Source organism: Lemur catta, chromosome 11 (genome assembly GCF_020740605.2).
Source record: "Lemur catta isolate mLemCat1 chromosome 11, mLemCat1.pri, whole genome shotgun sequence".
Taxonomy (NCBI): Eukaryota; Metazoa; Chordata; class Mammalia; order Primates; family Lemuridae; genus Lemur; species Lemur catta.
The window spans coordinates 62,202,630-62,215,720 of record NC_059138.1 but is presented as its reverse complement, the minus strand read 5'-3'; the positions used below and the strand labels follow the sequence as shown (position 1 = coordinate 62,215,720).

Below are 13,091 nucleotides of genomic sequence, written 5' to 3'. Positions count from 1 at the left end.
TACATTTAAATATCCCAACATATCTAAAATCTATATACATATATGGAAACATTTTTAATAATTTTTATTGTAATAGTGTTACCATATCAATTTATTTTTATAAGTTACCATAGCACATTATTGAAAATGTTCCTGTGCTTTTTCACTTTGTTCTAGGGTTTTTTTTTTTAGTAAGTATTTCCATTAACTTTACAAAAAATGTTTGGAAAATTTTTTGTGCTAGGTAAAGTTTTAAAAATTTGTCAAAATATTTGTTTTTAAGGGTCTTCCTTCAAAAATCTCATATGTACAAATAGCTCATTTGGGAAAAGTGGAACACATGGTAAAGTAGAACTTAAAACAAAACAAAACAGAAAGCTACCAAGAAAAGATTGAGAATATAGCACATATATGTAAACATTTTTCAATTTATAAAAGGATCTTCACCTTTGATATCTTAATCTTGCCAATGAGGCACAAAGGGAAAAAAAAGTTTCTGCCTTCATTGAATTGATTAGAAGAACAAGACTTCAGTAGTTTAAATGGTTTGCCAATACTAGTAGGTAGGAAGCCAATAACTAAACTAGAAGCTAAGTTATTCAAGACCTGTTTATGGCTGGTTATTTCTATTATAAAACAGTATCTTTTTTATTCACGGATACACTAAAGAAGATGAAAGGTAAATCATAGCTGTTGAGTTTGAAGCATGCATCAGGAACTTTATATATCCTCTTTTATTTAATCTCATAAAAGTGCAGGCTCATTTTATTAACTATTATATGTGAATTACCCCAGCCCAATGCAAACCGAATGGTGCACATCTGAAACAGTGGCTCAATGCTGGCTACCCAATAAGCCACGCATGGAAAATATAAACTGTAAAGATGTGGGGATATATGCTTATGGACAAGATAGAGGAACAGGGACTGTGTTTACCCTCCTGTCTGAAGAAAACCCTGAAATATAGAAAAAAATATATTTAAAGAAATGGTTTTCAAGACATTGAACATCAAGCAATTAAATGATCCCTGAAATAAAGGATCTAAATGAAGTGAGCTCTACAATTGCCCCAGCTTAATGTCTTCAGAGAGTTTCCTGGCAAGGAGAGGAAATCCAGGCAGAGTCTGGTGGACTCCCTGAATTAAGCTGGTGATGTTGAGAGTTCAGCAAAGATAGCTAAAGTTCACAGAACAGAGTATCAGAGAAGAGAGAACTGTGCACAGAGAGAATTCCAGATATTTGTAAAAGGCATCTTGATTGTTTAGCAATAGATGAGGACATGCATGTGAGGTCACTAAATGTTGGGTAAAGAATAACTCAAAGGATTAAAAGGAACAATACTATTGTATTATATACAGGGCTCAGAATAGTGCCTGTTCTCACTAGTCAAAGTGACAAATACCATAATTTATGAAGCACTGGATAAGGAACCAAAAGGACCCCTCAGTAGTGGGAAATAAATTAGCCATGGATTAGTGCTCTGATGCTCTCTTTAAAAAATCTTAAAAATAAGGTTCAAACTTGAAGGATCAAACTGTGTCCAAGTAACTTAACTACGTCTTAGAAAATGGATCAAAAATATTTATAGAAATTCAAAACTATCCAGAAGTCAGCCAGGTACAATTTACCATGGCTGGTATAATAAAAAATCAAGAGTCATGCAAAGAAATAAGAAAATATCCACAAAGAGAAGATACTGTGATAGAAACTATCTAAAATGAAATGCAGATGAAATATGTTAAGAGAACATCAGTAAGCTTTGGGACACTTTTGTGTGGCCTGATATACATGTATTTGGAGTCCTTGGAAGACAGAAGAAAGGCGATAGAAAAATATCTGAAGTGATAATTGCTAAAAATTTTCCAATGTTGTTAAAACCTACAAACACATTAGATCAAAAAATCAATGAACCCCAACCATAAAAAACATGAAGAAAAGTACAAAAAAATGAATCATCATCAAATTGTACAAAACAAATATTAAAGAGAAAAATCATAAAAGTAGCATGAAAAATGTGTGTAATAAGACACATTATAGAGAGGACCAAATTTTTCATCAAAATAATGCAAGTAAGAAGACAATGGAACAACATTTTTAAAATACTAAAAGAAAAAAATAAAACCATGAACCTAAAATTTGTTACCCAAATGTCTATAAAAACAAAAATAAAATAATTTATCAGACATGAAAAGCTGAAAGAATTCATAACCAGCAGGACTATATCATGAAAAATATTAAAGGAAGTCCTTCAAGCTGGAGGAAAATGGACATATAAATCAATAAAAGGGAGGAAAAACATCAGAAATAATAATTACATGGAAAATATATAATATTTAAAAAAATATATAACTGTGTTAGTACATAATTGAACTAAAATAATGACAATGTGATATGGAGTTTATAACATATGTATATGTAAAATGTATGACAAATTAATGCAAAGGCTAGGAGGGGAGAAAAGGAAAAAAATCATTTTAAGGTGCTTACACTGTCCATGAAACAGTACCCTATCACTTGAAAGTACACTGTAATAAGTTAAAGATGTGTAGTACAAATCCTAAAATAACCACAAAAATAACAAAGAGCTATAGCTACTATTAATAATAAACATAAGGAGAAAAATGAATCATAAATAAAAAAAATCCAAACAAAGTAGAAAGAGAAGGAAAAAAAGGAAGAACAGATGAGACAAATAGAAAACAAATAGCAAGTTGACAGATTTAACTTTAACCATATCAATAATCACACTAAATGTAAATGGTTTAAGACTGCACTTAAAAAAAATAGAGATTGTCAGATTGGATAAAAAAGTAATACCCAATGATAGGCTGCTTAAAAAAAATAAAATATAAAGACACACAGGATCATGGTCTCCAGGTGCATCCATATTGTTGCAAAAGGCATTAAGTCATCTGTCTTCATGGCTGAGTAGTACTCCATGGTATACATATACCACATTTTGTTAATCCACTCATGAATTGATGGGAATCTGGGCTGATTCTACATCTTTGCAATTGTGAATTGTGCTGCAATAAACATTCAAGTGAAGTATCTAAAGAATAGAAAAACAAACACCACATATACTCACTATTAAATTGGAACTAACCATTGAGCACACATGTGCATAGAAGGAAGTAAAACTCAATGGAAATCAACTGCAGGTGACAGGGGAAGGACAGAAACCTCCCTAACAGGTAACATGAACACTATCTGGTTGATGGGCACACTTATAACCCTGACTAAAGCATTACAAACACGATCCTTGTAACCAAAACATTACCCCATAATATTGTGAAATTATGTATATATATAAAGACACAATTATATATATATGTGTGTGTGTATATATTATATAAAGACACAAAGAGGCTAAAAGTAAAAGGAAGGAAAAATAAATTCCAAGCTAACATTAATATAAGCAATCTAGAATGACTATAATATCGAAGTAGATTTCAGAACAAAGATTATTACCAGGAACAAAAGGGACACTTCATAATGATAAGGGGTCAATTAATCAAAGGAACATTAAAATCCTAACCACTTATACATCAAAAATAGTGCTTCAAAATACACAAAGCAAACACTGACAGAGCTGCATGGAAAATAGGAAAATTTACAGTTTTACTTAAAGAATCAATATTGCTCTCATAAATAACACATGAAGCAGACAGAAAAAAAATCAGTAAGGGTAAAAAGAACTTGAACAATACTGTCAACCAATTTGATCCAATGGACATTTTTAGAAGACTCTATCCAATAACAGAACACACTCATTTCTGTAGAGAGTGCATGGACAATTTACTAAGATAAACTGTACTAACCCATGGAACTAGTCTCATATTTCAAAATAGTCCAATCATACAAAGTATGTTCTCTAATCATAATGAAATTAAATTAGAAATCAAAAATGGAATATCAAAAAGTTCCAAATATTGGAAACAAAATACACTTAAAAGTAATCTACAAGTTAAAGTAGAAAATTAAAGTAAAATTATAAAGTATTTGTAGGTAAATGAAAATGAATTTACAACACATAAAAATTTGTGAGATGTAGCTAAAGTAGTATTTAGAGGAAAACTTAAAGCACTTAATGCCAATATTAGAAAAGAGGAAAGGCTTTAAATCAAAAGCCCCATCTTCCACCTTGAAAAACTAGAAAAGAACAAGTCAAACCCAAAAGAAAGAGAGCAAAGAAAGTAATAAATATCAGAGCCCCCATTAGTAAAACAGAAAGCAGAAAAGCAATAGAGAAAATAAATTAAACCGAATATTAGTTCGTGAGGAAATCAATAAAATGCATACAACTTCTAGCCAGATTGCAGAGAATAAAATGAAAGAAGACTCAACTTACCAATATCAGATATGAGATAGGTTATGATGTGATTACAGATTCTACAGATATTGAGAGGATAAGAAAATATTACAAAAAACTTTATTCCAATAGATTTTACAATTTAGCCAGAATATACAAATTCCTTGAAATACACAAACTACTGTAGCTTGCTCAAAATAAAATGGAGATGATAAGTAGTCTGAAAACTCTTAAGCAGATTAAATTTATGGTTAAAACTCCCTCAAAGGCAACTAAGGCCCACATGACTTAACTCACAAATTCTACCAAACATTTAAAACAGAAATAATACTAAATTTGTATAATGATCTTCCAGAAAACTAAAGGAAAGAAGTGATTTCCTAATTAATTCTTAGAGGCCAGTATTACCAAACCAGACAAAGACATTATTGGAAAACTACAGACCCATAACCCTCTAAACATAGATGCAGTAATTTTGTACAAAGTTGTAACAACTCAAATCCAACATTATATAAAAGGAATAATACATCCTGGCCAAGGGAGTTTTCTGCCAGGAATGCAGATTTGGTTTAACATCCAAAAATCAATGTGATTCACAATGTTAACAAATGATAAAAAAAGATCATCTCAATAAATGTACGTGCCCATCAACAGATGAATGAATGAACATATCGTGTTATGTCCATAGAATGAAGTGCTACTCAGAAAATTTAAAAAATGGATTCTTGATTCATATATGAATATTAAAATAAACATACTGAGTTAAAGAAAGCTTGCACAAAATATATACTGTGTGATTTCATTTACATAAACTTCTGGAAAATGAAAGCATATCTACACTGACAAAGTGCTTATTAGTGGTTTCACAGGGAAAGATCAGGGAAGTGGAAGAAGTGAGGGGTTTGCAAAGAACTGGGAGAAATGGATTGCACAAGGAAACTTTTGGGAATCATGTTCATTATCTTCTTTTTTGGTGATTGTTTTATGGGTGCAGATATGTGCAGATTATTACACATTGATTATTTTTGATAAAGCTGTTTTTTCTCATCATATTACAGGGGTAAAAACGTTTACGTTACATATATTGCCTTTGCCCCACCTGAGTCAGAGTTTCAAGCATATCCATTCTCCAGAAAGTGAGCGCCATGCTTATTAGGTGTGTATATACTCATTGTCTCCTCCCCTCTCTCACCCGCCCAACACCTAATGAATGTTATTACTATATATGCATTTAAATGTTGTACCAATTTGATGGTGAGTACATGTGGTGCTTGTTTTTCCATTCTTGGGGTACTTCACTTAATAGAATGGGCTCCAGCTCCATCCAGGCTAATACAAGAGGTGCTATATCACCATTGCTTTTGTGGATGTACAGAACTCTATTGTATGCATATACTATATTTTATTAATCCGCCCATGTATTGATGGGCACTTGGGTTGTTTCTAGATCTTTGCAATTGTGAATTGTGCTGCTATAAAAAATCTAGTGCAGATGTCTTTCTTATAGAATGTCTTTTTTTCCTTTAGGTAGATGCCCAGTAATGGGATTGCTGGATCAAATGGTAGTTCTACTTGTAGCCCTTTGAGGTACCTCCATATTACTTTCCACAGAGGTTGTACTAGTTTGCATTCCCACCAGTACTGTATGGGTGTTCTTATCTGCATCCACACCAACATTTATTGTTTTGGGACTTTTTGATTAAGGCCATTCTCACTGGAGATAAATGATATTTCATTGTGGTTTTGATTCACCTTTCCCTGATGATTAGAGATGCTGAGCATTTTTTCATGTTTGTTAGCCATTAGTCTATCTTCTTTTGAAAATTTTCTGTTCATGTCCTTTGCCCATTTCTTGATAGGGTTGTTTGATTTTTTTCTTACTGATTTTCTTGAGTTCTATATAGATTCTAGTTATCAGCCTTTTATCAGACGTGTAGCATGTGAATATTTTCTCCCATTCTGTAGGTTGTCCATTCACTCTCATGTTAGTTTCCTTGACTGTGCAGAAGCATTTTAATTTGATCAGGTCCCATTTATTTATTTTTGCTGTTGCTGTGGTTGCATTTGGAGTCTTCTTCATAAACTCATTCACTAGGCCAACATCTATAAAAGTTTTTCCAACATTTTCTTCTAGAATCTTATAGTTTTATGCCTTAGGTTTAAGTCTGTTATCCACTGTGAGTTGATTTTTGCAAGAGGTGAGAGGTGCGGGTCCTGTTTCAGTCTTCTACACGTGGCTATGCAATTTTCCCAGCACCATTTAATGAATAAGGATTCTTTTCCCCAGTTTATGTTTTTCTGCTTTGTCATAGATTAGATGGCTAGACGAGGATGGTTTTAAGTCTGGGCTTTTAGATCTCTTTCATTGGTCTATGCTTCTGTTCTTGTGCCAGTACCATGCTGCTTTAGTTACAATAGCCTTGTAGTATAGCTTGAAGTCTGGTAAATTGGTGTCTCCCAATTTGTTCCTTTTGCTTAAGATTGCTTTTGCTAAACTGGGTCTTCTCTGGTTCCATACAAAGCATAGAATTATTTTTTCTAGATCTGTGAAAAATGATGTTGGTATTTTAATAGGGATTGCATTGAATCTGTGTATCACTTTGGGTAGTATATACATTTTAACAATGTTGATTCTGCTGACCCATGAGCATGGTATGGTTTTCCACCTGTTTATGTCCTCTGCTATTTCTTTCCTCAGTGTTTTTTTAGTTCTCCATGTAAAGGTATTTTACCTCCTTAGTTAAATATATTCCTAGGTATTTCATTTTCTATGTGGTTATTTTGAAGGATATTGAGTCTTTTATTTGGTTCTCAATTTCACTGCTGTTGGCATATATGAATGCTACTGATTTCTGTATGTTGATTTTGTAACCCAATTCTTTGCTGAATTTATTTATCAACTGCAGTAGTCTCATGCAGAATCTTTGGGATTTTCTAGATAAAAAATCATATCATCAGCAAAGAGTGATAGTTTGACCTCTTCTGCCCCCATTTGGATGTCTTTGATTTCCTTCTCTTGTCTGATTGCTCTGGCTAGGACTTCCAGCGTTATGTTGAATAGAAGCAGTGATAGAGGGCCACATTGTCTGGTTCCAGTTCTAAGTGGGAATGCTTTCAATTTTTTTCTTGTTCGGTATTATGTTGGCTGTGGGTTTGTCATAAATGGGTTTTATCATTTTTAGGTAAGGCCTTTCTATCCCTATTTTGTTAAACATTCCTATCATAAAAGGGTGATGAATTGTGTTGAATACTTTTTCTGCATCTATTGAGAGGATCATATGGTCCTTGTTTTTGCTTCTATTTACGTGGTGAATTATATAGATTTACATGTGTGGAACCATCCCTGAATCAGTGGGATGAAGCACACTTGGTTGTGATGGATTATTTTTTTGATAAGCACCTGAATTCTGTTTGCTAGGATTTTGTTGAGAATTTTTGCAACTATATTCATAAAGGATATTGTTCTTTAGTTTTCTTTTTTCTTGCATCCTTTGCTGGGTTTGGTATCACAGTGATGTGGGCTTCATAAAATGTGATGAGGAGGATTTCTTCCTTCTTCATGTGGTGGTTAAATTTCTGCAGGATAGGCACTAGCTCTTCTTTGTAGGTCTGGTAAAATTCAGGTGTGAAACCATTGGGTCTGGGACTTTTTAGGAAGATTTTTTATTGCTGCTTCAATTTCAGGACTTGATATTGGTCTGTTCAGCAATTGTATTTCTTCCTGATTGAGCCTAGGTAGGCTGTGTGTTTCTAAGAATTTGTCCATTTCCTCCACATTTTCAAGTTCATGCACATAGAGGTTTTTATAATATTCATAGATGACATTTTGTATTTCTGTGGTATCAGTTGTAATTTCTCCTTTTTCATTCCTGATTGAGCTTATTAAAGTCCTTTCTTTTCTGTTTCTCATTAATCTAGCAAGAGGCATGTCACTTTTCTTTATTTTTTCAAAGAATCAACTTCTTGTTAATAATCTTCCATATAGTTTTTATTATCAATTTCATTTAGTTCTACTCTGATCTTTGTTATTTCTTTACTTCTGCTGGGTTTGGGGTTGGTTTGGTCAACTTTTTCCTGTTTTTTGAGACAATTCATTGTATTTGTGATCTTTCTGTCTTTTGGATGTAGGTATTTATGGATATAAATTTTCCTCTTGGGACTGCTTCAGCTGTGTCCCACAGGTTTTGATAACTTGTGTCTCCTTTATCATTTAGTTCAAAGAATCTTTTGATTTCCATCTTAATTTCCTCCTTAACAAAATAATCATTCAGCAGAAGGTTGTTTAGTTTCCATGACTTTGTGTAGAGATGAGAGTTTTTGTTGGAGTTGATTTCTAATTTCATTCCACTGTGGTCTGAGTATATGCATGGTATAATTTCTATTTTTTGAAATTTTTTGAGACACGCTCTGTGGCCTAGCATTCCATCTTAGAGAATGTCCCATGAGCTGATGAGAAAAATGTATATTCAGTGATTTTTGGGTAGAATGTTCTGTAAATGTCAGTCAGGTACATTTGTTCTAGAGTTCTGTTTAAGTCCATTGTTGCTTTGTTTCTTTTCTGTTTGGAGGATCTGCCCTGTTCTGTCAGAGGGGTATTGAAGTTCCCAGCTATTATGGTGTTGCTGTTTATCATTTTGTCCAGATCAAGTAGGATTTGCTTTATGAATCTGGGTGTACCTGAATTAGGTGCATAAATATTTAGAATTGTTATGTCTTCTTGTTGAATTGTACCCTTCACCATTATATAGTGACCATCTTTGTCTTTCATTACTTTTGTTGATTTGAAGGCTAAGTTATCTGAAATCAGAACTGCTATTCCAGCTTTCTTTTAGCTTCCATTTGCATGAAATATTGTTTGCTATCCCTTCACCTTGAGTCTGAATGTGTTCTTGTGGGTTAGATGTGTTTCATGAAGACAGCAAATACTTGGCTTATGTATATTTTCCCATTCATCCAGCCTATGTCTCTTAGTGGACAGTTCAAGCCATTCACATTTATTAAAAGAATTGATAAGTCTGGAAGATTTCTATTCATCTTGTTGAGCTGAACTTTCTTGCTTTGTTTTCTCTCTTGAGCCATTGTGGTATCTGGCCTTTGACCTTTAGTTTTTGGATGATTTTACACTGGTGAGTGTTTATTGTGCTGGTTTGTGTGTAACGCTGTTCTGAGTACTTCCTGGAAGATAGGTCTTATCTTGATGAAGCTGTTATTTTAAAAACAACAAAACTATAGAATCCCAAATTCTGTCTGTCATATAGTATTAGAATCTCCAGAATCATGGACTAGGCCTCAGTGTTAGCCCCATCTGGCTGAAGGGAGGCAATCTTTAGTACCCATCTCCCAGCCACAACCCCAATCTCCATCAATCTTAACTGATTCTAGGAGAGAGATAATTTTTATCTTCTCAGCTTATTTAAAGGACTATGAGAGTCAAGCTTCAAAACAATCCTTTAGGCCATCTTTGACTCAACTGTCACACACAAAAATCACTTACTGGAATTCAGGAATCATTAACAGACCACCAAATACACACTTAAAAACTTTATCAGGTGCTCGCTTTGGCAGCACATATACTAAAAATTGGAACGATACAGAGAAGATTAGTATGGCCAAATAAATAATAAAAAAAAACTTTATTGGAAATTCTGCCTTGTTGACAGGATTGATGCACACAGTGTCAAAGCAATTTCACTCAACATAAATGTGTCCACATGGCACTAAAAGAAATATATGAGAATGTTCATACAAGCATCATCATAGTAGTCCCAAACTGTAAATGATGTGTTCATTATGTCGCATAGGTAAATATTAACAAATCATGACATATTGATATTTATACAAGAAATTCAGTATGGTAATGAAATACTATATATCTATAGACAACAAAATGGATGGATTTTACAAACATAACTTTGAGGGAAATAAGCCAGACATGAAGGATATATAACATATGATTTCATTTTACATAAAGTTAAAAAACTAGCAAAATCATCTAATAATGTTAAGAATCAAGATAGTGCTAACTTTGAGGTAGGAAAGGATAGTGATTGGGAGGGGGCCTCAGGCAGCCTTCTGGTGTGTTTGTTGATGCTTTCTATCTTTTATTTGGTAGTGGTTACATGGATGTGCTCACTTCATGATAATTCATTTAACTCTATGCTTAATGATATGTGTTAGTTAACTAAACACAAAATAAAAAACAGTCACACTAAATTAGTCAAGTAATTAACATGAGTTACTTAGTAAGAGCTCTAACTATGTAACTGTCTTTATATTATATTTTTAAAACAAATTTTAGTTCAGGTTAAAATATACCAACTGATAATCAGTTCAGATGTTATGTTATAATTCAGATTATTTCTAGATATTTACCTAGAGTTATAGAGTTCTATATGTGATAAAATAATAGTTCAACAGAAAAATGTACCAATCACTATGATCCAGTTAGCCGTGCCTGTGAGTTGATTGCTGTCTACTTGGGAGTATCTTGTCTACTTACAGGCCAAGCATCTTCTTGTATTAATAAAATGAAAACCTATCATATAATAAGGATTATGGGCCTTTGCTTTTTCATGATCACTATAATAACTAAATAATAGTTTTATCATTGGCATCAATTATTTTTATATAAACAACTACATATCACTCTTTCTTACCTTCTCCTGTCATTTTATTCTCAGTCCTACTAACCTCTGTAAAGTCCAAAAGATCAAGAAAGTTCTGTTCGAAAAATTTGACATAACCCATTATTTTGAAAAATATATGCTAAAGTTTATGCAACTCTCATGAATTAAACCGATTTACATATATTTTTTGATATAGCATTTAATTTGAGAAAAAATTAAATGTGGAATTATGTTCAATAACCTATTTTAAATAATAGATGCTTTTCTTTGATAAAGCTGTACTTTGAAGTGGAATTCCAATAATTAAATAAGTAATGTTTATAGTTAAGTTATCATGATAATGCCCTCTTCTGAGGGACAATTTCTGGAGCATTACTGGTCAAACCATATAGTTGAACATCTCATGTATCTCCCTGAGAATTTAGAACCTTATTCTGGTATTATTTATCATCTGTTAGCTGCTTTTCCCATAGTTAGGAATGAATCATGTCAAATTTTCATTAGATTCTGGTAGATTAGATTCAGAGACTATTATACAATTCAGCTATTTTTAGATTTTTTTTTAAATTTGGAATTTAGGGCAAAAATTACTGACTGACTCTATTTTATCTGAGCTACAATTTGGACAAAAATTTAGATTTTAAAAACTTACCTTCTTATCACTTACAATATTTGGAAATATCAGATTTCCTATCCTCATGTCATCTGTACTTTGCCGCTTCATGTCTTGAAGAATGAGCCATACTCTGGGATAGCCTCGAAGGTGGTAGCAATGGGGTACACTTTACATGGTACTACAGTTAAGGATTGATCTCAACATTGTCACTTATACAACAGGCAGTTCATTTCATCAGTTTTCTTACCAGCAGAAAGTAGAAATAAAATAAGACAAAGGTAAGCTCTTTTCTAGCTGAAAAGTATGAAGTGCTGACTCACACTTGTTCCACTGCTTTGAAATTCCTTTAGTGATGAATTATGGCTGTGCTAGCTAAGTAGCGGAAGTTGATTCCAAGGCTGGGGGGAAAAAGCTTTTCATCTCTATCCCTGTTTGTTTTATTGTTATTATTATGTTTCAGATATCTCTCTGGGATACTGGAATAATACTGAGCACCTTTCCCTAATTGTCTTTCATCTGAACACTGGGCACATTCAACACTGACAATGGTATAGGGGTGAGCAGGAAAAATCTGGTTGTCCTTGATGTTAAGTCTATGATAGCCTCTGATACTGATGCTAACATTTTTGCTGATTTTATCTCCTTTGCACATCTCCATTTCCTTAGTTCTTTAGGTGGTAGAACAAAGAGACATCCTCGCTTTATTTCTTAGTGGCTCAACCTCTTAGATTTTTACGCTACTCAACTTTAAAATGAGGATTATAACATCAACTTCATAGGATAATTACATGGATTATATGTAGTACAAGATAAATTACCTAATATTAACAAAATAATTGGCAAATAATAGGCACTTAATAAATGGTTAGAACTTCTGAGGGTGAGAGGAGGCATAGGAGAGAGGAAGAAAGAGAGGAAGGGGATGTAGGAATAGTAACAGACAAGAAGTATTATTCCAGGAGTTCAAAGTTTGCCTTTTTAACCAAGTAATCTTTTTAACCAAGTAGATTTTTTTTTTTTTTTGAGACAGAGTGACAGAGTCTCACTTTGTTGCCCGGGCTAGAGTGAGTGCTGTGGCGTCAGCCTAGCTCACAGCAACCTCAAACTCCTGGGCTTAAGCGATCCTCCTGCCTCAGCCTCCTGAGAAGCTGGGACTACAGGCATGCGCCACCATGCCCGGCTAATTTTTTCTATATGTATGTATATATTTAGTTGTCCAGATAGTTTATTTCTAATTTTAGTAGAGACGGGGTCTCGCTCAGGCTGGTCTCGAACTCCTGACCTCGAGCGATCCACCTGCCTCGGCCTCCCAGAGGGCTAGGATTACAGGCGTGAGCCACCGCACCCGGCCCCAAGTAGATTTTTAAGGAGAATTTCTTTGTGCTTGATACCATGTTAAAATACCCAGAACATAATATTTAAAATAGATACACAACTGCTTCTTGTCATATGTCATAAAATTATTTCCTAAGATGATTTAATATGTCTCTAAAATCTATTTAGGATTTTAGGCTCCCTTTTAACCTATCTAACAGGAAAATGACATCATGAAATTGTT

The 13,091-nt window shown here is 33.5% G+C and overlaps 1 pseudogene; it reads left to right on the top strand.

Annotated features, from left to right (window-relative positions):
- The first annotated feature begins 9,840 nt into the window (after positions 1–9,840).
- LOC123647850 lies at positions 9,841–9,929 on the top strand (annotated as a pseudogene).
- The last annotated feature ends 3,162 nt before the right edge of the window (positions 9,930–13,091 follow it).